Source organism: Ornithorhynchus anatinus, chromosome 15 (genome assembly GCF_004115215.2).
Source record: "Ornithorhynchus anatinus isolate Pmale09 chromosome 15, mOrnAna1.pri.v4, whole genome shotgun sequence".
Classification (NCBI taxonomy): Eukaryota; Metazoa; Chordata; class Mammalia; order Monotremata; family Ornithorhynchidae; genus Ornithorhynchus; species Ornithorhynchus anatinus.
Window position 1 is genome coordinate 17,576,330 of NC_041742.1, and position 12,289 is coordinate 17,588,618.

Below are 12,289 nucleotides of genomic sequence, written 5' to 3' on the forward strand. Positions count from 1 at the left end.
GGACGATTAGCATATCATTATTCTTTTTGTATTTAAGTACTTATTATGTGTCAAACACTCTTCTAAGCATTGGGGTAGATTCCAGAATATCAGGACACAATCCCTGACCCATATGGGGCTCACAGCCTAGATAGGAGGGAATAGGATTTAATCCTCATTTTACAGAGGAGGGAATTTAGGCACCGAGAGGTGAAGCGACTTGCCCTAGGTCGCAGGGGGGAAGGGACTGGGAGGGAGGGCACGTGACAGAGCCGGGATTAGAAGTGTTCTGATTTACAGGCGTGGACCCTTTCCACCGGGCCGCACCACTTCTCCAAATACACGGTTTCTAAAGCTACGTTCCCAATGCCTCTTCCTTTTCAGGTTTTGGAGTTCTCCAGGCACTCATAAATTCTTGGACAATTCCATTTATCATCATAATTATAATTGCTATTGTTATAAATGCACTTGTTAGATGCTTACTATGTGCCAAGCACTGTTTTACATGCTGGGATAAATTCAGGAAAAGCAGGACCCAGTCCCTGTCCCCTATGGGGCTCACAGTCTAGATAGGAGGGAATAGCACTTAATCCCCATTTCACAGATGAGAGTACGGAGGTGCAGAGGAGAGTTAAGTGAACTCGCTCAAGATCACAGGGCGGAAACACAGCAGAGTCAGGATTAGAACCCAAGTCATCTGCCTCTCGGACCTGGGCTCTTTCCATTGGGCTGCACTGCTTCTCCAAGTTCACGATCTATCAATCGATCAATCATATTTTTTGAGTGCTTACTATGTGCAGAGCCCCGCACTAAGCGCTTAGGAGAGGCCAGTACAATAGAATTACCAGACACGCTCCCTGGCCATAAGAAGCTTATGGTTGAGAGGACGAGGTTACGTGATTTCTGATGCTACTGTCTGAAGGCCTCTTCTTTTACAGGTTTTGGGGTTCTCCAGATGCTCATAATCTTGGGCGATCATCATTCTTATTATCATTGTTATTGTTAAGCGCCTACTCTGTGACAAGCACCATTCTAAACTCCAGGATAGATAGGAAATAATCAGGTCGGGGACAGACCCCATCCCACATGGGACTCACAGTCTAGGTAGGTGAGGGTAGGATTTAATCCCCATTTTACAGATGAGGTCCAGGTCACACAGCAGACAAGTGGCGGAGCCTGGATCAGAACACAGGTCCTCTGAGTCCCAGGCCCGTGCTCTTTCCACTTGGCCACGCTGCTTCTAGGGGTGAGTATACCCGCTCAAGAACCTTGCAGGGTGTGAAGGGTGTGTGGTTTGATCTCTGTGCTACTGCCAGATACAGACATGCTGTAAGCAAGGGCAAGGTACCACTGTTTGGCAATTTGGGACACCCTGGCAGAGTACCTTTATTTGCCTAAGATTTCCCACCCTCCAAAAGATGGGAAAATAAAGCTCGGCAGTTCATTATGTTCTTATCCTGAAGTTTCAAAAGCAGAAAATTACTAGGAGTCCTGTTTACTTTGGCCTACTATCGTGCACTCACACGTACGCGGCCTGTAATAAAATGTTCTTACTCATCATCGCTGGTATTTATTGAGCACTCACTGTGTGCAGAGCACTGGACTAAGCACTTACTATTATTGTTACTACTGTGAGGACAAAGATAGACCCACAAACTCCCCAGGACAGGGGACTGGACCAAATGAACTCTTCCGGCTCCTATCCTTTCTCTGAGTCTATGACTTTGTTTGGACACCATTTAATGGGTTTCTTTGTGCAGAGTAAGTAAGTACGGTATAACAGAGGTGGTAGACACGTTCCCTGTCCAAAGTGAGTTTGCAGTCTAGAGGGGGAGAAAGGCATTAATGTACTCATTTCTTCATTTCACTTTGAATAAGAAGAGGAGGAGGAAGAAGAATAAGAAAAATACTATTTGTTAAGCACCTACTAGGTGCCGAGCACCGTACTAAGCACCGTGACAGACACAAGATAATCGGGTCTGACACAGACTATGTTGTACATGGGGCTCACAGTCTAGGCAGAAGTGAGACCAGCGGGGCCTAGTGGAAAGAGCCCGGGCCTGATAGAGGACCACTGCTGGCTGTGGAACCTTGGGCAAATCACTTCACTACGCCTCAGTCACCTCACCTTTAAAATGAGGATTCGATAATAATATTAATAATTATTCTGGTATTTGTTAAGCGCTTACTACACGCCAGGCACTGTATTGAGCGATGAATCTCGCTCCCTCCAACTTAGACTGGGATTCCTATGTGGGACAGGGTCTCTGTCTGACCTGATAGACTCGTATCTACCCCGGTGTTTAGAACGGCGCTCAGCACACAGTAGGTGCTTAACGAATACCTATTAAAAAAACCCCAAACAACAAACTTTCAATTCCACCACCACGGCCAATTCCCTAGTGTGGAAATTTGCTTTGGGAATTTCAGCAAAGCTTCCTCATTGGGAAAATGGGGATTCAAAACCTGGTCTTCTTATGAGACAGGGACTGTGATCTGGTTAGGTGGTATCTTCCTCACTGCTCAGCACACAGTGAGTGCTTAACACATATATGAGTATAATAAAAATTATCGTTTTATTATCCTGGCTTGCCCTCAACTCAAAGAAGATGGCAGCCGAAGGCGTAATGCATGCCAAAGCTTCTCTGATCCTTGAACGAATCCCCAGGGGTCTTTTGATCCGAGTTAAAAACTGTGGCCTGGAGTCTGGGCCTATGAAAATGTTTTAATAATCTTCCTGGTGACAGGAGTCAGGCAGGGAGACTGTCAACAAGTAGAAGAATTTCATCACGATAGCGGCGGCAATATGGGAGTGTGCAGTTCCAGGAAATGCAATCTGCTCACCGTAATTGGAGGTTAGCATTAACGAGAGTGTATATAATAAGCGGCGCACGCTTCTCTTCAGTGTGTAATACTTTGCACAAACAAAACCATTAAATGGTGTCAAAACAAAGTCATAGAATAGACTCAGGGAAATGATAGGAGCCGGAAGAGTTCATCTGGTCCAGTCCCCTGGCCTGGGGATTTTGTGGGTCTACTGTTGTCCTCACAATAACAGTAATAGTAATCATCATCTTTGTTAAGCATTTACTGGGTGTCAGACACTGCATCTGTTTTGTTTTGTGGTCTGTCTCCCCCTTTTAGACCGCGAGCCCGTTGTTGGGCAGGGATTGTCTCTATCGGTTGCTGAATAGTACATTCCAAGCGCTTAGTAAAATGCTCTGCACATAGTAAGCACTCAATAAATATGATTGAATGAATGAATGAATGCACTAAGCACTGGGATAGGCCCAAGATCATCGGGTCGGGCACAGTCCCTGTCCCACAAGGGGATCACAGTCTAAGGGGGAGGGAGAACAGATATTTAATCTCCACTTTTCAGGTGGGAGGAACATGCACTGAGAAGTGAAGTGACTTATTTAAGGTCACACAGCAGGCAAGTGGCAGGGCCGGGATCAGAACCCTAGTCCTCTGACTCCAAGGCTGTGCTCTTTCCATTAGGCCACGCTGCCTCTATGTTTCTAAGTGAACCCTTTACTGCTTTATTTTCAGCTCATTTCCTCTTATTGGTTGTAGTACATCTGGAGAATAAGTGAACAGCATCTTACTCAAAACTTCTTTGTATGTTTGATGACTGTTTTCTCATTCCTGAGCTTGCTGTTCTCCTGACTAAAAAACCCCTCATGAGATGGTCCTCTTTATTACATTTGTGTTTCTTCTCCATTTCCTCTCCTATTGACTGTTAAATTCCAGTTAGGGAAAGCAACAGAGCATAAGGATATGTACGTAAGTGGGGGTGGAGGATGGGGTGAATATCAAAGTGCTTAGGGGGAATATGGGCTCTAACACATACGTGCTGCATTAAGGAAAGGAAAAGACCTATTTTTGACCCATTAAGCTTGTCATGAATCCATCAGTCTTCAGTCTTGTCACAAATAAAACTGGACTTGGCTTGTAATGCTGCCTGTTCTCTCTAGGTCTGGTCAAGGTCTCGGCACTTAGTGGGAACACTGTCAAGGCTGTGATGAAGATGCTATTGATGCTTCAACACTTTAATACTCACCCCAGTCCCACAAAAGTTATGTCCACAGCCTTATACTCTACTATTTCCCTGATCTGCAATTCATTTTGTCTGCCTCCCCCTGTAGACTGTAAGCTTCTCGTGGGCAGGGATCACGTCTACCAATTCAATTGTAATGTATTCTCCCAAGTGCTTACTACAGTGCTCTGACAACATTAAGTGCTCAATACATGTCACTGATTGACTGATTGATTGATTGATTGAGAACTTTGGAATTTTGGTTAGGCTTTGAGGGAGCTGAAAAAAAAATCACTCAAAGACTTATCCCTGAGTGTTATATTCTGCATATTCTTGAGAGTTTCTGAACTGGTGGGATTATTGTTACCACCATTACTATTTATAGTAATAATAATATTTGTTAAGTGCTTACTATGTATACAAGCAGATCAGACATAGTTCCTCCCAAACATGGGGCTCACAGTGGTCAGGGAGAGGGAGAACAGACAATCCCAATTTTATAATCAATCAATAGTAATTACTGAGCACTTACAGTGTGCAGAGCTTGGGTAGACATGATTCCTGTCCACAAGGGGCTTACAGGTTACACGGGGAGATGGACATCCAAAGAGATTAGAGATAGGAGAACTAGTCAAGTATAAGACTATTTCCATAAGTATTGTGGGGCTAGAATGCGTAACCAAGTGCTGACTTCAAGGACCAAACTTCCCATAAATAAAGCATTTTATTTCAACAGGTTACTGAGATGAAGTGGTTAAGGAATGCTTTTTTTATTATTTTTTATAGTTCCAAGCACTGTAATAAGTGCTAGGGTAGATACAAGCTAATCAGGTTGGACCCAGTCCCTGCCCCACATAGGGCTCACCGTCTTAATCCCCATTTTATAGATGAGGTCACCGAAGCACAGAGATGTGAAGTGATTTGCCCAAGGTCACATAGCAGGCAAGTGGTAGAACCAGCATTAGAATCCAGGTCCTTCTGACTCCCAGGCCTTTGCCCTACCCACTAGTCCACATTGCTTTTTTCTTGCAGAGATGAATGTTTTAGTTATCAGAGATAACTCAAGTGAATGTCATCAGTGACACAAAGCGGTTAATGAAACAAAACACCTCTTGAGAAAACTGAGGCCCAGAGAAGTCAAGTGACTTGCCCAAGGTCGTACCACAGGCGTGTGTTGGAGTTGGTATGAGAACTCAGAGCTCCTGGATCCCAGGCCTGTGTTCTGGCTAGTAGTGGTGATTATTCTCATGGTATAATGGAAGTACAGTGGTGGTCCTCTAGATTTGAAGCTCATTATGGGCAAGGAACATGTCTGCTAATTCTGTTACAGTGGACTTTCCCGAGCACTTAGTGCAGGGTTTTGCACACCGTAAGCATTCAGTAAATGCCACTGTTTGACTGATAGTAAAAGCCACTCTAGTGTAAAAGGAGAAGATGAAATCAAGTGAACATCTACTGCCTAGACTCCCCTAAACCAGTGAGAGTTCCATGGGAATCGAGATAGGAGCCTTACCTAGGAATCTACGTCAGTAATTCAGTACCAGTCAGTCAATCGTGCCAGCGCTTAGAACAGTGCCTGGTACATAGTAAACGCTTAACAAATACCATCATTCTTATTTATTGACCAATTAGTGTGTGCAGAGCACTGTACCGAGTGCTTGGGAGAGTACAGTAGAACAATAAACGGACGCATTCCCTGTCCACAACGATCATACCATCTAGAGGACTGATGCATCTCTCTCAATAAAGATTGTCATTCTTTCTCACTCCAAATGATCTGGCAATATTGAACTCCAAGAGCACCATACTTCGTCACCATCGGTATTTACTGAGCGCTTAAGTGTGTGCAGAGCACTGTACTAAGTCCTTGGGAGAGTATGAGAGATCAGCGCTGTCACGAGACAATCTTGGCCTCCTGCTAAGAAGAATGCCGCGAGGCTGGGTAGGGTTGGTTTGAACCTCACCAGGAGATAAGAACTGCGAAATCAACACGCAGATGATTGATTGCGATGGAGGAATCCATGCCAATCTGAGCCCTGCCAGGCCAAGCCCTGACTCTGCAGAGCCAAGCCGCATCCTGTTGGATTTCTGATGGCGGTGGGGAGGGTGGGATATTCTCGGTGACTTGAGAACATTCCAGAATCTGGAAGGCCACTCTGGAAAGAGTGACATCTGGGTCACGATGGGCATGATTTACGGCAGCTCAAGTCACCAAGTCATCACTGGAAGCTGCCAAGGCCAACCCAACCCTCCCAAGAAACTCCTTCTGCTTCTGCGACGGGGGTGGGATTTGCATAAGAGGTGTTTGTTTGGCTTACATGTCTGCCTGGGTGTCCTAGCCTTTCGACCCATCCAGAAGCGAAGGGGTTGAACTACGACCCAACGTCAAACTATCGATCGACGGCATTTATTGAGTGCTTACTACATGCAGAACACTGTAATGTTAATAACTGTGGTACTTGTGAAATGCTTACTATGTGCCAGGCACCGTACTAAGCGCTGGGGTGAATACAAGCAAATCGGGCTGCACACAGACCCTGTCCCACCTGGGGTCGCAATCTTAACCCCCCATTTTATAGATGAGACCACTGAGGCCGAGAAGTGAAGTGATTTGCCCAAGGCCACGAACAGCAGACAAGTGGCGGAGCTGGGATTAGAAGCCATGACCTTCTGTCTCCCAGGTCCGGGCTCTGGCCACTGCGCCATGCTGTCCTCCCTCTCCCCTACAATGTGAGGGGGACAATACAACAGAATTAGCAGACACGTTCCCTGCCCATGCAGAGCTTAGAGTCTAGAGGGGGAGACTGATATCGATATGAATAAAATAAGGAATTTACAACATATAAAGATATGGACCTAAGTGCTGTGGGGTTGGTGGGTGGGGCCAATATCAAATGTCCAGAGGTCACAGATCTAAGTGTGTAAAAGATGCAGAACGGAGAGCGAGCTGGGGAAAAGAAGGTTCAATCGGGGAGGGCCTCTCGGAGGAGATGTGACCTTAATAGTGCTTTGAAGGTGGAGAGAGGGGTTGCTTGGCGTATATGAAGGGGGAGAGAATTCCAGGCTAGTGGGAAGAGTTGGGAAAGGGGTGAGATAGATGAGATCGGGGCCCAGGGAGGAAGCTGGCATTAGAGGAGCCGAGTTTGCGGGCTGGGCTGGAGTGGATCAGTGAGGTGAGGTAGGAAGGGGTGAGCTGATTGGATAGAGCCTGGGCCCGGAGGTCAGAAGGACCTGGGTTCTAACCCCCGCTCCACCAACTGTCTGCTAGAGGACCTTGGGCCAGTCACTTCACTTCTTTGTGGCTCCGTAACCTCATCTGTAAAATGGGGATGATGACTGTGAGCCCCAGGCGGGACAGGGGCTGCATCCAACCTGATTAACTTGTAGCTCCCCCGGTGCTTAGTACAGTGCCTGGCACATAGTAAGTGCTTAACAAATACCATTTAAAAAAGAAACCAAAACAAAAGCAATTCCTGAATTGGTCTCACCTGAGCCTCCAGACACTGGATTGGAGCCATAGGGAGGGGAATCATGGATTCATCATAAAACAAGCCACCGGGTTGGTTGAGCCCAGATTCCTGGGGATCAAGCGAGGCTAATTTGACCTGCTGGCAGTCGAGGCTGTCGGAGAAGAATCTCGTCAGCCCCTCCCCACCGAGACTGGGACGGCAGCCCCTGTCTGGCTGATTTCTGGAGGTTTCTTTCTATTTCCTTTCTGGAGCTAGCTCTTCACGACTGCAAGCTCCTTACCAGATGCTAAGCTTGTGGGCAGGGAACGCGGTTTGCCCTAATAAGGCATCACATATCAATCGGTCAGTGGTATTTACGGAGCGCTTACTATGTCCAGAGCACTGTACTAAGCACTTGGGAGACGACACTTCAAGAGTGTTGCATGGCCAAGAAGAGAGAGCCCGGGCCTGCGAGCCCTTGTGTGACCTTGGACAAGTCACTTCACGTCTCTGTCCCTCAGTTTCTTCAACGGTAAAATGGGGATGTCATTCCTGTTCTCCTGCCTACTTAGCCTGTAAGACCCTTGCGGGAAAGGGACTGTGTCTGACCTAATTCGCTTGTACCTACCCTGGTGCTTAGAACTGTGTTTGACACATAGTACATGTTTACCAGTTCCCATGAAGAAGTGTTGGTAATAATAATGATTATTTAATTTCATTTGATAAGCTCTTACTATGTGTCAAGCACTGATCTACGCACTGTGGTAGAGAGGAGATAATCAGGTCGGACGCCGTCCCTGTCCCACATGGGGCTCGCCGTCGTAATCCCCGTTTTCCAGATGAGGGAACTGAGGCCAAGAGAAGTGAAGTGACTTGCCCAAGGTCACACAGCGGGGAAGGGGTGAAGCGGGATACGAACCCAGATCCTTCTGATCCCCAGGCCCAGGTTCTGGCCACCAGGCCATGCAGACAACAATTCCTGCTCACAGGGATCTTAGCATCCAGGCCTCAGTGTTTCTTCTCAGAAGCACCACCCACCCGCTGTTGAGGCATCCCCACTGAGCAGTCTGGAGCAGACGCCTATCGTGAACATGCAGGGCAAGGTCCTCCCCCGAGCCAGTTGCAAGTCAGCAGTTTCCCACTTGGTTTGACTTCCTGGAGGAGCTCGGAAAAGACCGGCTGAGCTTGCTGGAGGATACGGGAGGTTGACTCATTTTTTGTTTTTTCCTAGTGGTATGTGTTCAGTGTTTCCTACGTGCCAGACACTGTACTAAGTGCTGGAGGAGATACGAGCTAATCAGGTTAGACACAGTCCACATCCCACATGGGGCTCACAGTCTTAACCCCCATTTTACAGATGAGGTCACTTAGACCCCAAGAAGAGAAGTGACTTGCCCAAGATCACACAAGTAGACAAGGGGTGGAGCCGGAATTAGAACCCAGGTCCTTCTGGCCTTCAAGTCGGTGTTCTACCCACTAGGCCACTCTACATTAGACAAGTGGTGGAGCCGGGATTAGAACCAGGTCGGGGTTCTACCCGCTAGGGCGCTCTGCTTCCCTTCGGAAGACTACCACGCTGTGGGCCATGGGAGGAACGTGGGTTGAGTCAGGACCTTTCTTCTCCCCCTCAACCACCATCTCTCCCCCGCCGCCCCCCACCCCCTGGCCCATTCTCTAATTTTGCCCTCGCTATCAGCTTTAAAGCCCTCAGTCACCTCGCCCCCTCCTACTTCATCTCGCTGCTCTCCTACTTCGACCCAGCCCACACACTTCGCTCCCCTAACGCCAACCTTCTCCCTGTACCTCAGTCTCGTGCCTCTCGCAGCCGACCTCTCGCCCACATCCCGCCTCTGGCCTGGAACGCCCTCTCTCTGGCCTGGAACACCCTCCCTCTTCACATCCGACAAACAATGACTCTCCCCCTCTTCAGAGCCTTGTTGCAGGCCCATCTCCTCCAAGAGGCCTTCCCCGACTAAGCCGCCCTTTATTCTTCTTCTCCCTCTCCCTTCTGCATCACCCTGGCTTGCTCCCTTTATTCATCCCTCCTCCCAGATATTCAGAACTTATCTCCATGTCCATAATTTATTTATCATCTGTCTCCCTCTCTAGACTGTAAGCTCATCGTGGGCAGGGAATGTGTCTGTTATATTGCTTTATTGTGATCACCCAAGGGCTTAGCACAGTACTCTACATATAGTAAGTGCTCAACAGATACAATTGATTGATTTGCCTCCTCGGACTTGACCCCCTTCTTTCCTTTCCTTCTCCTCTCCTCCTCATTTCCTACTTCTCGGTTTCTCTCCCCTCTCAGATTGATGTTAAAATAATAATAATAGTATTGGTTAAGTGCTTATTATGTGCCACACACTTACTAAGCGCTGGGGTGGATAGAAACAAATCGGGTTGGACACAGTCCCTGTCCCATGTGGGACTCATAGTCTCAATCCCCATTTTACAGATGAGGTAACTGAGGCCTAGAGAAGTGAAGTGACTTGCCCAAGGTCACACAGCAGACAAGTAGCAGAGCCAGGATTAGAAACCACGACCTTCTGACTCCCAGGGCAGGGCTGTATCCACTACACCATGCTGCTTTTCAATCTTGATCCCTCTAATATCCCAGTAGTTCACTTTTAAAAATGAAAAAGGGACTGCCACCACCCTTCGAGCAGGGCAGAATGCGTCAAAACAGGAAAGCAACGAACAAATGCGTGGCCTAATGGATAGAGGCTGGGCCCGGGAGTCAGAAGGAGCTGGGTTCTAATCCTGATTCTGCCACTTGTCTGCTGTGCATGACCTAGGGCAAGTCACTTCATTTCTCTAGGCCTTCCTTGCCCTCATCTGTAAAATGGGGATTGAGTCTGTGAGCCCCATGTGGGGCAAGGACCGTATCCAACCCGATCTGCTTGAATCCACCCCAGGGCTTAGTTAAGTGTCTGGCACAAAGTAAGTGTTTAACAAATACCACAGTTATCATTATTATTATTAGCAGTAATAGAGGTAACTGCTGCCACTGCCAACTAATCAATCATATTTATTGGTAAGCACATGTAGGGCACTGTACTAAGGGCTTTAAGAAGCAGAGGAAAATCCAGAGAGGCTTGAGCCATGGATCCCCAGGTGGCAAAGAGCACTGTCCTCCCGGTTGCCAACCCTGGCCATGTAATTCATTTCTTTCTATTAATATCTATCTCCCTCTCTAGCCCGGAAGCTCGTTGTGGGCAAGGAATGTGTCTGGGATATTGCTGTATTGTACTTTCCCAAGCGCTTAATACAGTGCTATTTCTGGGTTCTCTGCCACATGTCTGCTGTGTGACCCCGGGCAAGTCATTTCACTTCTCTGAGCCTCACTTCCCTCATCTGTAAAATGGGAACTAAATCCTAATCCCTCCTATGTAGACCATGAGTCCCACTTGAACTTACAGCTATCCCAGTGCTTAGAACAGTGCTTGGCATATAAAAAGCGTTTAACAAGTACCGTAATTATTACCATAATTATTATTATTGTTATATGCAACACTAACCCCCACAATCAATTGCTTCCCCTACCCATAGTTTCTTTTAGCGGCTGTCTCCCCAGCTAGACTGAAGCTCCTTCAGGGCAGAGATTGTCAACCGACTCTATTGTGTGGCATCTCCCAAGCGTGCAGTACAGTGCTCTGAACACAGCACTCATTGAAAACCACTGACTGATTGATCACTGAGCATCTGTCAACTCTATTGTACTCTCTGAAGTCCTTAGTTCAATGCTCTGCACAAAGTAAAGGTTCAATAAACAACACTGTTTATCTGAAGCAGCGTGGCCTAGTGGAAAGTGCACGCGCCTGGGAGTCAGATGATCTGGGTTATAATTCCAGCTCTGCCAACTGCTTGCTGTGTTGGTATTTGTTAAGCGCTTACTATGTGCTGAGCACTATTCTAAGCGCTGGGATAGATACAGGGTATGGGATAGACTTCTAAGCGCTGGGATAGATACAGGGTATGGGATAGATACAGGGTAATGAGGTTGTCCCACGTGAGGCTCACAGTTAATCCCCATTTCACAGATGAGGTAACCGAGGCACAAAGAAGTTAAGTGACTTGCCCAACGTCACACAGCTGACAAGTGGCAGAGCCGGGGATCGAACCCATGACCTCTGACTCCGAAGCCCAGGCTCTTTCCACTGAGCCACGCTGCTGTGTGACATTGGGCAAGTCAGTTAACTTCCCCACGCTTCAGTTTCCTCAATGGTAAAATGTGGATTAAATCTGTTGTGCTTACTACATGCCGAGAACTGTACTAAGCGCTGCGGTAGATATTCATTCATTCGTTCATTCATTCATTCATTCATTCATTCATTCGTATTTATTGAGCATTTACTGTGTGCAGAGCACTATACTAAGTGCTTGGAAAGTACAATTCGGCAACGAATAGAGACAATCCCTACTCAATGGGCACACAGTCTAGAAGAGGGGAGACAGACAACAAAACAGAGCAACTGGCATCAGTAGCATATTGATAGATATTGAGGTGTAGATATTGATAGAGATACGTAGATATTGAGTTCAGAACTGTAGCTACCAACTCTGTTGTGTTGATCTATTGTACTCTCCAAAGTGCTCAGTACAGTGCTCTGCACACTGCGAGTGATCAATAAATCAATAAATGAAGCAGCGTGGCTCAGTGGAAAGAGCACGGGCTTTGGAGTCAGAGGTCATGAGTTCAAATCCCAGCTCCGCCACTTGTCAGCTGTGTGACTCTGGGCAAGTCACTTAACTTCTCTGTGCCTCAGTTACCTCATCTGTAAAATGGGGATTAAGACTGTGAGCCCCACGTGGGACAACC